Below are 13,691 nucleotides of genomic sequence, written 5' to 3' on the forward strand. Positions count from 1 at the left end.
GAGCCAGTGTTCCTGATTTCAGAACATGGGGCTATGAGTTCTTAGAACATTTTATATCAGAAAGGAAGAAGAACTCAGACAGATGGGGACATGTCCGAAGACCCTAGGAGCCCACTTGAAGGGTTATTACAGATAACACAGAAAAGGTTATCTGTTGGTCCGTAAAGATGCTTACCACAAAAACCTACCCCAGTACAAAGGAAAAAAAAAAAACAGGGGAGAGGGACAGAATGTAAAGTCCTTTACAGCAGAAGGGTAGCTAAACATGTGGAATGAGTGATGATGTTTGTGCTGATAAAAGGATCATCACTGAACATTAAAACCATTGAGTAAAAGATTGTGGGCGAAGAGAATGTTGACATGGTTTTAAGGTGCCATCCTACCAATTATTTATGCATTGCAAAGAGAAAGGTATATTTTTTTGGTGGAGAGATCTGTACACCCTTATCAACACGATCAAATTTAGCATGACCTGTAATGGGACAAACTGACATGTGTCTCTGGAAGTGATCTAATGAGGCACACACAATACCGTCTAGATAGTTATTTCTGCCAAAAATACTTAACTTAAATCTGTGTATGAAGTATGAGTCAGACCAATCCAAACTGTACATTCTAGAAGACATCTGCCCTGCAAATGTCCTCTTCATAAAAGAAAGAACAGTGGTGGGGACATTCTAAAATGAAGGACACTAAAGAGATATGCCAACTATATACAGTACAACCTTAAGAGGGTTGTAGAGACAGATCTCTCTCCCCCTCTCTCCCTCTCTTCTGTCTCCCTCTCTCTCTCTTTCCCTCCCTCTCTCCCTCCCCTTCTCCCTTTCTCTTTAAAGCTATACATTTAAGGTATAATTAGAGAAATTTGAATATGAACTATATATTAGGTAATATGGCATCATATAACTTTCTTAGATGATAATACTATTAAGAAGAATTGCTTTTCCATTGTTTAAAAAAATGTGAAATGGATTTTGTTATTGTGAAAACTGGCTAAAAAACATTGAACAGCTCTGAAAGTATATGGTCATAAAGATCATTAATTTATCAAATTAGTTAGGGATTTCATGAGATTATCTTTAAAAAATTTCTTTAAGTGTTCATTTTTTGAGGAAGAGAGACAGACAGACAGACAGAAGGTGAGTGAGGGAGGGGCAGAGAGAGAGGGAGACACAGAATCTGTCAGCACAGAGCTGAGTATGGGGCTTGACCTCACAGACATTGAGATCATGACCTGAGCTGAAATCAGATGCTTAACCAAGTGAGCCACCCAGGTGCCCCTCATAACATTATCTTTTAAATGTCCTGCTGCAGTTTAAGTATTTGTAGACGTCCAGCCTGCATGTATGTATGTACAGGGTGAGTGTGTAGTGCTTGATGATTGCATTTTATTGCTGTTGTGCCATGATCAAAGACGATGAAATAATTTTATGTGTGGTGACAACTTTTGAAAAATACTATTTAGTAAAATGTTTCATTTTGTTATAATCTGGCTGGACACAACTTTTTAAACTTTTAACAGAAAGTAAGATATTGGCAGTAGGTGTGTGAAAACTCCGGAAGTATTATTAACATAATTATCTTTATTGAACAATATCTGTACTTTGCCCATCTCAGAAGAATTTGAGGCCATGTAAATGAAGACTATAATAAAAGGAATACAGAAAGAAAAGATGAGGAGAATAAAAAAGAAACTCATATATACCAGTTGATAGCAGTGCTGATTGAGGATCAATAAAATTGTGTGAAAGGGAATCATAGTAATAAAGTACACAACTCTTAAAGATCATACAGGGTAATAAGATCCAGCTTTTACCTGAACTAAATTCTTTTTTAAAAAAATTATGTAGCTTATTAAATGAAATACATTTATTGATGTGATTTGCATTGACCAGCCACAGTCTTACAGCAAAAGTAAGTTTATGATCGTTTCTTATAGCAGCTGGCATAACATTAAGGAGCAACAAATTTCTGAAGCTAATTGTTAACAGGTTAAACTGTTGTGGTCCAAGTATATAGCCTTCTGATGATCCACTTTGATACAAAGAGATGACATTACAATACTGGGAGATGGGCTGGCTCTTAGAGTCTCTGAAAATAATTTCTCTTGATATAGTTTTGTGTTATAGTTGACAAAATACTGCCATCCCCTGAAAAAACAAGAGAGTCAGATTCTAGACTGTTGGTTAAAGGACGGCATAAAAGCACTGGAAAACAAGGGACACAACTGAGATTTTCTTATTTAAATTTTCTTTGTTTTTTTAAAAGATGAATTTCTTTTCTTTTAATGTTTTATTTATTTTGAGAAAGAGAGAGAGCGAGAGAGCGAGTGAGCGAGCAGGGGAGGGGCAGAGAGAGAGAGGGAGGAAGAGGTTCCCAAGCAGACTCTGCACTGTTAGCACAGAGCCTGACATGGGGCTTGAACTCAAAAACCATGAGATCATGACCTGAGCTGAAATCAAGAGTCAGACGTTTAATGAACTGAGCCACCTAAGCACCCTTAAATTTTCTTATTTAAATTGTTTTCACTCTGCTTAGTTTTCTTCCACAAGAAGTTAGTAACCATGTTCTAAGGGCAAATTGGTGGGCAAGGAATGGTGCTCCGTGGGCAAGAGGACTCCTGTCACACCAGGACCACCTCACACATGGTTCAAAACTGATAACCTAGTAGCTAGTCAGTGTGGATTGCTTAATAAAGAGTAGTTATGTATGCATAAATTATGTATATTTAATTAGAAAATTAGTAGTGATAATAACTTGTTTCTATATTTGACCAATTTCTATAATACTCCACAACATCTTTCTGTTTTCACCAGTTGATAACTAAAGGACTATTAATAAATAGTTGGAAATGGCCTCATTTTAAAGGAATGTTATTCTCACTCAATATTGTTCTAATGTTAAATTTATAAATATCGATGTCAAGAGTATGTCACTAATGCTAGTAACCTACCTTGAGCAATATTCAGTCTTATTAAATTCCTATAAAATAATCAAATAGCTTAGATACCTATTCAAAATGAAAATAAAGCATTAGTGAGATGGAGCTAACATAAAAATACTTCTTAGATAAAGAAAGTTTCAGTCTTAGTCTTGATTAAATGATAAGTAGTTGCTCTGGAATAGTTGGGAGAATTAAATATCCTTGGGAGTGATGAGCACTAATGATAAAGATGTACTGAGTTGATGTTCAACCTCAAATATCTACCTGAGGAATTGGATTGGGGACATTAAGCACTAAGTGGCCACTGTGTTTTAAGGGGGGAAGGCAACAGGATTTAATTATCACTGAAATGTGGAGAGAAAAAGAGAAAAGTTAATGCAGTAGATAAACTGATGGTTCTTTTAAATAAAGCTTAATAAATTCTATGGGCACTAATTATAATTATAAAAATGGTCCAATGCCATTGTCTTTAAGGAAGTTTCTACAGTCCTAAGAAAGGGAGAACTGACCCTGTCCACGTGTACATGAACATTTCCATTCCTTTTTCTTCTAACCATAGCATTATATTGCAGATTATAAATTCAGAGGCTGGGGAATTATGCATACCAGCCATGTTTTGTGACCTCCTCTCATGGTCTAAGGCCTTACTTCTGGTGGTGAACTCCATGTTTTGCTCTTTCTCATCTGGATTGCTATTAGCATTCATGAGATCAAGACACGTAACACTTTATTTTAAAACTTGAATTATTCAACTGTCCAATCAAATCATAAATTATTGAAGGCAGAACTCTAAAACACAGTATATCTAATAGAAATAACATAATTTGACAAAGTAAAATAGTAACACTTTTTTTCTAATTTCGGAAGATCTTTCCAGCTGGCCATTATGAGTGTTAAGATATAGAACATTTTAAAAAATATTTATTTATTTTTGAGAGAGGGAGAGGACATGAGTAGGGAGAGGCAGAGAGGGAGATAGAGAATCCCTAGCAGGCTCCCTGCTGTCAGTGCAGAGCCTGACGCGGGGCTTGAGCTCATGAACAGTGAAATCATGATCTGAGCTGAAATCAAGAGTCAGGCTCTTGACCGACTGAGTCACCCAGGTGCTCCCAAATATAGAACATTTTTTATTAAAGGCATTTGTTAGGAGAAAAGTTTGAAATTTAAATATAAATCATTGTTTTTAAAGGAAAGATGTCCAGGTCCACAATTAAGTATTTTAGGCATGCTTTAGAGACTAAGCAAATACTTAAAAGCTTGAAGATGATTCTGAATAATATTGTTAGAGTGCAGTTTTATCTTACAGTGAAGTTAATTCTGAATTTAGCACATGAAGTGAAAGTCTTACATAATCAGAATTCCCCCTGGAAATCTCTTATCCCCTATAAAGTACATATGTTTGTGTATGCAACTCTGGATCAATGTAGAACTGAATAAATATATAATGCAATGAAATATAGTTTATAATAAATATATATCAAATATATATTTGTGAGATTTTCAGTTCTGTAAAAAGTGATTTTATTATTTTTTTAATGCTTATTTTTGAGAGAGAGAGCATGAGTAGGATAGGGGCAGAGAGAGAGAGGGAGAGAGGGGATCTGAAGTAGGCACTGATGTCAGACACTTAACCAACTGAGCCACCCAGACACCCTGATTTTGTTATTTTATGTCAAGCACCTAGTTGATTTCAAGTAAATTGTGTGTGTGTGTGTGTGTGTGTGTGTGTGTGTGTGTGTGTGTGTGTGTTGGGAGGTTTATAGAGAGACAGATACAGGTATAAATTATACAGGTATACAATATGTGCATTTGAGTAGAGATACCAACTTCCACATCTTTAGTTGATTTGTACTAATATGATGTAAATCAAACTAGTGTGGCATTTGACGCATCCTTAAGCATGAATCCTTAAAATGGGTATACTTTTTATTTTTTCTGACAGCCGAGGAGTGGGAATGTAGTTATGACTTTTAAGTCACGAAGCCAAATCTCTGCTCTTCGTGACACATTTGGGAGCTCGTGTTACTGGGAGCTGGATAGCATTTTTGAGGAAGCTTCTTGTTGTAACAACCAGTTGTGTTTTCTAAGGTAATGGGTAAAGCAGACTGAGTCTGGACAGACTGCACCAAACTCAAGTTCAGTGCTGTTAGTGTAATGAGAAATAGAAAGTTACACATTTCACGATGTATTCTAATTCTAGTCACAATACCGGTTAGATGTATATTTGATATGTATTTTGCCAGCACATGTTTTAAAACTCTCTCTTTAAATCTGGTTATTTAAGTACAAAATTGACTGCAACCATTTTTTTACTTACTGTCTCATCCCAGTAGATTGTATTCAGCACCTGGCTGTGATGACTTCTGTGTAATAAAGGCTCATAAATGTTTGTTGGATGAATGAATGTTGTTGTGTACTTTATTTTGCAACATAATCCTCTTATTATATGGTTTGCAAAAAATATGTGTATTAACATCTGTAGCTCTTAGGCTCCAGTTCTTTTTGTAGCATGTGTGTGTTTATTAATTAAGTCAGTATTCTCTGAGGGGTTTCTGTTAAGTCTTTTTTTTTTTTAATTTCTTTTACATTTATATTTGAGAGACAGAGAGAGACAGAGTGAGCTGGGGAGGTTCAGAGGGAGGGAGACACAGAATCCGAAGACTGGCTCCAGGCTCTGAGCCAGCTGTCAGCACAGAGCCCGACGTGGGGCTCGAACTTACGAACCGTGAGATCATGAACTGAGCCGAAGTCAGACACTTAACCGACTGAGCCACCCAGGCATCCCGTCTGTCTGCTGTCTTCAAGATTCAAGTCAAATAAAGCAAGTCCCATCTTCTCAAGGAGCTTCTTGTCTAGGTAGAGGATGGAGCAGATTTAGTGGCAATTGTCTAGTTACGGGCATGTCCGGTTCCTGTGGGCAAGCGCAGAGTACTTATGGAGCGTGGCAGATGCAACCACAGAGCTGAGCAGGCATCACTAATAGAAACTTTTGTGTTCTAAGTGTAGCCCTTTGAAGTTTATCCTGATAGCTGTGAAAGTGTGTTACTGTGGTCGGATTTGGGCACAGAAAGCACAGTCTTCTGCAACGCGGAAGATGGATGGGAAAGGAAGATGGACATTATAGAGACAAAAAGACTGGTTTAGGGGGAACTACAGCAATCCTAGTGAAAAGCGATGAAGGTGTATAATTCGACACTGTTCCTGAAAATGACCAAGAAGGGCAGCAATGGGAATAGGTAAGCAGTAGAATTCACAGGACTTTGGTGAGTAGTAGACAGTCATGGAGCTGAATGAGAGAGAGAAGTCTAGGCAGATGTTGGTGAACCAGTCAGCTTCCCTCTCGTGATCTTCTCTAATGTCATACTTGCTTGGCAAAACCACAGCCCTATTTAAAATCTACTTCTGCCTACTCCACATGTACTTCCAAGAAACTGAATACGGCTGGAGAAAAATGAAGTGCTGAATAGGCTTCACAATAAATTTATGAACCTCAAGTTGATACTTCTTGCTCACTGGTGATCATACCGTGTTTTCCCCTCAAACCTTCAATACCTTTTTCCTCCCCTAATTCTCACCTCATAATTTTATATCCTACTTTATTCCTGATTGAAGCAATCAGAGGAGAACTTCCACAGACTTCTGTGCCGCATCTACTCAGCCATCAGCATTTGGGTCCATGTATTCTGCATTCTTGCCCATTATCCTAAGCTATCCACTACACACCATCCCATTTCCTCTCATCTACTTGAGGACCTAATCCTAGCAATCTCCCGTCTCTTTTATCATCAACAGTTTTTTGCTTTGTACATCAGCCCACGAACCTCCTGTTCTTTCTCCCATCTTATAGAATTGTCTTGACCCTACTTTTTTCATCTGCCCTACCCAATTTCTTTGTTCCCCTTTGTAAAAAACATTTGAAGCTGTTATCTATACTTGCTCTTCCAATCCTGCTCCTCCTATTTTCCCTTAAACCCACCTCAGACAGGTTGCTACCCACTACTGCTCCAGTAGCACTGCATAGGCAAGGTCACCAGTGAGTTCCAGTTTGCTCAATCTAATGGCCAGTTCTGCCTATCCAGTCGGCAGCACAGGACACAGGTGACGACTCTCGCCTTGGTACCCTCTCTTCGCTTCATTTCCAGGACGTTACAGTCTTGGTTTTTCTCCTGCCTTCACGGTTGCCTTTGCTTGTTTGTCTTCTCCCTGGCCTCCCTGATTCAGGTATTCTAGGGCTCCATCCTTGATCTTCATTTTTCCTTTGCTTCTGTTTATTCCCTGGTGATGTTGCCAGTTTCAAGTTTTAATAAAACTTACATTTCCCGGTCCAGTCCTCTTTTCCCAAATTCTACACCATGTAATCAATTGCTTATTCTACATCCTCCCTTGACGTCATCTTAAATATAACACATCTAAAACAGAACTGACCTTTACCCTCCTCCCCAAACTTGCTTTACCAAACAAAACTTTCCACATGTTGGTTAATGGCAGTTCCTTCCAGTTGCTTAGATCAAAAACCACACATCTTTCTTGAGGTTTTTGTTTTTGTTTTTTTTTTCCTTTTTTTTCTTCTCACCAACCCATGATTAATTCATCAGGAACCATACTGGGTCTGTTTTCAGAATATGTGCACAATATGTCAAGAATCCTACCACTTACTTCCATGGCCACCATTTGGGTGTGAACTGTGGGAACTGCTAGATACCCACCAAAATCCATTCTTCCTTTCTTTAGCAACCTGGTTGGACTAAATCTCTCCATCTTTACCTATATGGTTATGTCCATATGACCGTTCTCTCTCGTGGAATAGAGGTGCACTTGAATGAGGGATCCATTAAATCTTCCTAATTCCTTCATGTTATGTTCCTTTCTGCTTGGATTCAGATAAAAACAGGGGACCCCGAAAAGATAGTGGTAAAGCTAAAAGATGGAAGCTGTCTAGATGTTGGACAGTAGTCTTCCTGACCTGAATACTAATCCAGGGATGTTATACAAGCAGAAGATAAACTTCTGTTGTGTCTGGTTGGCATATATTTAAGTCAGTTTGTCATTGTAAATTATTTTACCCTAACACACAGTAACCTCTCAGTTGTGTAACTGAAATAGTTTCTTAACTGATCTTTCCCCTCATAGTCTGCTCTCATCACAGAAGCTTCCTTTTAGAACTGCAGTCAGAGCTCGCACTTTTCTCCTCAGAACTGTGCAGTGGCTCCCCATTTCACCCACAGCAAAAGCCAAGTCCTTACAAGGGCTTCTGAAGCCCTACCTATATAATCTTCCCGTCTGCTTTGTTTTTTTGTGCTTATCTCCTACTGTTTTCCTGTCCCTTCTTCTCTCCCCCATCCTGCTTCGACCTGATCAGCCTTCTTGTTTTCCACATGCTCCAGCTGTGCTCATCTCTCCAAGCCTTTGCACCAACTCCTCTTTCTGGAATGTCCTCCTCTCTAATATCTCTCTTCATAGTCTTCAAGTCTTCTCAAACCTTCCCTTTTCAGTAAGGCCCATCTTGGCCACTGTGTTTAAAATTATACTTTATAGCCCACCCCAGCATTTACAGTTATCACTTATTCTATGTTGTTTTGTAACACTTTTAATTTTGTAACATACTAGATAGTTTACTTATTTATTATGCTTATTGGTTATTGCTATCTCCTTTCCCTTGAGTATAAGCTCCGTGAGGGTAGGATCTCGATCTGTGTTGTTCATCAGTATGTCCCAGGTGCCTTGAACAGTGTTTGACACATAAGTAGGTGCTTAATAAAGACATTGGGTTACGTGAGTGAATGAATTGGAGGTATAAAGCATTTGTTTTATATTGACTCTGTTTTAGAGGACATATTTTGCTAGGTGGGAGCACAAGAGTTTGTTTCAGAAGTGGGAAGAAAGCACCTGAATTGAAATTGCAGCTTCACAACTGCACGCTGCTGTATGCTGACAGCCTATAGCTGAACTTTGGATTCTAAAAATAAAGGTTATCATGCTCATAGATCTCTGGGGTGTTGTGACCGTCTGTTATTTAACACTTCAAGTATGCGGCTGGAAAGTATTTTTTAAAATGAATGCTGAGTAGTCCTATTGAATTAGTAAAACCAACTGTTTATTTTAAAACCAGCCTATTACTCAAAAGCCTGTTTTCACCTTATTTTACTTTTGAAAGGGCCCCTTTCCTGTGTCCTCTTTTGCTCTTGTTTAAAATTCAGTGTCCGTAAGCGACTAAGTAGTAAGATACGCTTTGATGTCAAAATCTATGATGCCTTAATGTAGAAGTATATTTATAAAATTGGAGATCACAACTACAGTTCCAAAAAGAACTCCTTTACCAAGTTAACTGTTAACATAAACAGATTGTGGTTTCTACTTCTTTATTCCCGTTACCCACAAGTTGCTTGAATCTAGGGTGGGAAAGTAGTAAACAAAGAATCTTGTGTTTTTAAACTTAACCTGTTATCCTTGTTTATAGTTCAGTCTACTAGTAAAAATAATAACTAGTATCAGGAAGCTGAATAACTGGTGTTTAGCAAGTCACTAAGTAGTAATTACAGAGCTTAAGAAAAATCCTGTAAATACATATTCTTCATTGAATTTGTGAAGCCTGACAGTAAATAGAGAGCTTATCTGGCGTGCTGAAGGTTAATGGTTTGCTTGGCTACGTCTAAAATACAATGGGAAGCAAGCTGCATTCCTAGCACCTCTCACTTGTATCTAAATATCAAGAATGCTACAGAATTGAGGAGGAAGGCAGGTACCTAGAAGTTTATCTTACTGTTAATGGAGGATAAAAAATGAAACAGTCTTTGTAAGTTCTATAACATTTCCGATCTTTAAAAAAATTTTTTTTTAATGTTTATTTTTGAGAGAGAGAGACAGAGGTGTCAGCGGAGAGGGGCAGAGAGAGAGGGAGACACTGAATCTGAAGCAGGCTTCAGGCTGAGCTGTCAGCATAGAGCCCGACATGGGGCTCGAACCCACAAACCGTGCAATCATGACGGGAACCAAAGTCCGATCCTTAACTGACTGAGCCACCCAGGCGCTCCTCTGATCCCTTTTTGCTCCCTTCTTCCCTTTAAGTCCTTTCCAGCCATGTAGTTATTTGATGAGTACTTACTCTTCCAGTATGCTAGCACTGTTTTTTGTTTGTTTTTAAGTTGTTGTAAGTTTAAATTATTTTGGTTTGTTGAAGCTTAACTATTATCCATGTCGATATTTTCGGTGGTGTAAAGTGCAGTTAAAAAAAAAAACTAGTTATTTAGAAAATGTAGTGAAAACATTTGTGCTTCAGTGGAAAACTATGCATTGTCTACATGTAGCACATCCAGGTTATCCAGTTCCAGTAACTTATTTATTTGTTTAGGGGAGGGAGAGACAGAGAGAGAATAAGTGGGGGAGGGAGACAGACTCCGAAAGCAGGCTCCAGGCTCTGAGCTGTCAGCACAGAGTCTGATGCAGGGCTTGAACCCACGAACCGTGAGACCAGGAGCCACCCAGGCGCCCCTCCATTTCCAGTCTTTGATTGTCCTTGAGCTGTTGTAAAATTCCTCCTCCTGTTCCTCCTCTCCCTTCCTTCTTCCTCTTCTCCTCCCTGACTTTAATACAGGAAACTAAAGTAGATCCAAAGTTAGAGTTGAGTACTGAGTGACTTACTAATTCAGAATCTACCATTGTACGAAGCAAATACCAAACATGCATTTTCCTCCCTTTTCTCCTCTTCAATGTCTCTAAACAACTGAGCCTCTCTGAAAACCAATGCAAAACAAAATCTTGACACTTGTAAACGTTTGTACTTTTGTGTGTAGCCTTTGTATATATAGTCTAGACTGTTGCCTGAAAAAAATAGTAAATATTTGGCCAGGGTTCTGTTATTTCTTACAGTTTCACATATGTATACCCTAACTTTTACAAGCATCATAGACTTCCAGACTAGGTTTAAAGTACCTGCCTCCAAGTACTATTTTTATAGTGGGAACTAGAAAGAGATAATGATTTTCTGTGACTTCTGACCAGGTCAGTACCGCTGTTAGAAAAGAGCAGCATTAAACATTTTGGAAGTTTTCTGAATTTTCTGCTTCACTGTTCTCGTGACATTGCCTTCAGAAGTACATGTTCTTTAAATTTGAATTTAAATTAGAAAAATTTGTGGGTGGGGAACAACTGTTCTGATTTATAGCCATGGGAGAAAGATGCCTTAGTGAAAAAAGAAATAATTTGAAAGGTCAGTCTATAACATTGTAGGGGAGGAGGGGGAGAATGAACATTTATAATACTTTCAGTGTTTATTTCTACAGTTTTCAGATTTCCTTTGGAGAGCAAGAAACATTAAACAAGTTTTTCTTGTTTTTGTGGAGAATAAGATAAGAAATAAGACTTCTTTACTTTGAAAGAGTGTGATTGGTGAATTTGATTACAGTGTTTTATGTATGAAGAAAATAGTTCATGGTGGCTGGATGGTTCAGTCAGTTGAGCATCAGAATCTTGATGTCGGCTCAGGTCAGGATCCCAGGGTCATCAAACCAAGCCCCCCATTGTGCTCCTCACTGTGTGTGGAACCTGCTTAAGATATTCTCTCTCTCTCTTTCTCTCAAACTATAAAAAAAGAAAGAAAATAGTATATAACCCTGTATGTTAAAAAAAATAATCATTAAAAATAGTTCATTAGTTACAAAACTACAGTAAATGTTAATTTAACAAATTCCATTGATATTTAAAACATTGTAAAATGGCATCTACTATTTATTGAATTCTTACACTTTGCACTTTATATCGTGTTCAGTAATGGTAGATTAACGTAAAACTTTCTCTCTGGTGGTATGACATACATTTCTGCAACAAACCACAAAGCGTTTTATGAACATCTTTTATTTTTAGTTGGAATCTTTTTTTGTTCCCCTTGTTTCCCATTTTTCCTACCCGTGATATGGGATCATGAAAAAGATGTTAACTACTAAAAATAGAAAGTTAGAGAAAGCAAGGCATATAGTTCAACACATGTACTCATTTAAAATAAGGTCTTACTTAGTCGTATTGATATCACACAGTTTTAGTCTATAAAAAGTCTCTCAACTATTATTATGAACTTTATTTTTTAAATTATTTTATTAGAAACTTAGAAGCCTATGCTTATACAAATGCATAAGCTTACACGAATGTTTGCATAAGCATAAATATATCTTTATTATTGCATATAACATTTAAATTCCCAGTTTGAGGTATTGGAAAGTACATAAGTTGGAATCATTAATAATCATTATTTTTATTACTAACCCTTTTTTATTTGATTATGTGTCAGAGTAATGCTATGCTATGAGTTCGAAAAGACTGTCCCAGGTCACCACTTAAATAATGACATCTTAGACATCAGCAAAAATGTAAATGCTACTGTGGGGAATGAAAACCTCCTCCTTAATCCTCTTAGGTTCAGTGTCCAGGGGCTACAAATTGAACTGACGAAAGAGAGATCAACAGCAGAGAAGTTCTGGGGCGGCTGCGGGGCTCAGTTGGTGAAGCGTCCAGATCTTGATTTTGGCTCAGGGCAGGATCTCAGAGTTCATGGGACGGAGCCCCTCTTTGGGCTCTGTGCTGACAGCGCAGAGCCTCCTTGGGATATTCCCTCTCTCTCCTTCTCTCTCTCCCCCTCTCCCTCCCTCCCTCCCTCCCGGCCCCTTCCCTGCTCTCTCTAAAAACCAAACCAAACCAAAACAGTACAAACCATCTATTTCATGTGCACACAGGGGAGGAGGGGCTCACAGCAGCTAATTGAAAACCCCAGAGAGGCTTATATACCCCTTTAGCACAGGATGATAAAGTGCGGAAGAGAGCAGACAGGAAAAGTGTTTGGGCTCTAGAGGGGTCAGGGTGAGTTGTGGGAAGGTGACTGGGAAATGTGTAGTATAGCGGTGCAGACTCAAGTCATCTCCGATGATAAGAGTTGTTCCTGGAGTCATTGTGTTCTTCTCTCCCTGCTCTCTCTCCCTTTTGTAAAGGTATCCCCTCCCTTTACAAAGGAATATGTATGCCCTGTTTTGAGTTGGAAAGGGGGTGGGCCGATTGTTTCTAACATGTTTGCTGTTTCTTAATTGCCTTCAGTGCAAAATAATCCTTATGCTAAAGTGGCATATTCTGAACCCCTTCACTATCTAGATAAGAGAAAAAAGAATTCATTTAAACTTGTTTTATTTGATATTTCCATTATAGAAATGCAGAAAAGGTGTAATTGGTTTGTCAAGTTTATGTTGCATATTTTAACAGTACCTTATTAATCATCCTAAGAAAATTACCTAATTTCCTTTAATTCAAATAAGTTTTCAGTAAAGCAAAATAATTATTCAGCAGTGTAAAACCTAATCACTTGTGTTACAAAGATGACTACTTAGGCAATCAATGGAAGCTTATTGTGCATAGTGATATGCAGGACATAGTCACTATTTTTTCTTGGGTTGTAACACCATTGGATTGCTACAGCATTTATGGCCACCAGTCCCTCGGCCACACCACTTCTTTGTACTTGTCCAGAATTTTCATCAATGAGTAGAGTGTATTCAAGAACTTTCCTTTCTTTTCACTTCATTCCCATAGGCCAGATAAAGTGCTTTTACCTTCAGCCACCTGCAAAGACCTTATGATTTGAGGGACCCCATTGAGGGATTATATCCTAATGTGTCTGAGACTCTAATACTAAATTACACAAAAGTTATCTCAATTTCTGTTTTTTAAAGGTGATATCGGCTATATCAGCAATGAATATATGCATTCTTAA

The sequence above is a fragment of the Suricata suricatta genome, chromosome 3 (genome assembly GCF_006229205.1).
Source record: "Suricata suricatta isolate VVHF042 chromosome 3, meerkat_22Aug2017_6uvM2_HiC, whole genome shotgun sequence".
NCBI lineage: Eukaryota > Metazoa > Chordata > Mammalia > Carnivora > Herpestidae > Suricata > Suricata suricatta.